Raw genomic sequence first — 404 nt, 5'->3', positions numbered from 1 at the left:
AAATAAAGGGATAGGAAACAGATATTTCATGAAAATGGGAACGAAAAATAGCTGAGATGCAATACTTACACCAGACAAAATAGACTTTAAACAAAAGCTATAACAACAGATATAGAGGGACCCAGTAATCCCACTTCCAGATATTTGTCCAAAAAAACCCAAAATGCTACCTTGAGGGGATGTGTGCATCCATATGTTCATTGTTTACAATGACCACGATGTGGAGGCATCCTGGGTGTTGTCCATGGATGAATGGATAAAGAGGATGTGGTACATATATACAATGGAATATTGCTCAGCCATGGAAGGAGATGGGTTCTTGCCATCTGTGGTGTGATGGATGGACCTGGAGAGTATTGTGCTGACTGGAGTATGTCAGACAGAGAAAGACAGATGCAATGGGA

The sequence above is a fragment of the Hipposideros armiger genome, unplaced genomic scaffold (genome assembly GCF_001890085.2).
Source record: "Hipposideros armiger isolate ML-2016 unplaced genomic scaffold, ASM189008v1 scaffold_636, whole genome shotgun sequence".
In the NCBI taxonomy this organism is placed as follows: domain Eukaryota; kingdom Metazoa; phylum Chordata; class Mammalia; order Chiroptera; family Hipposideridae; genus Hipposideros; species Hipposideros armiger.
This window is presented reverse-complemented; position numbering follows the sequence as displayed.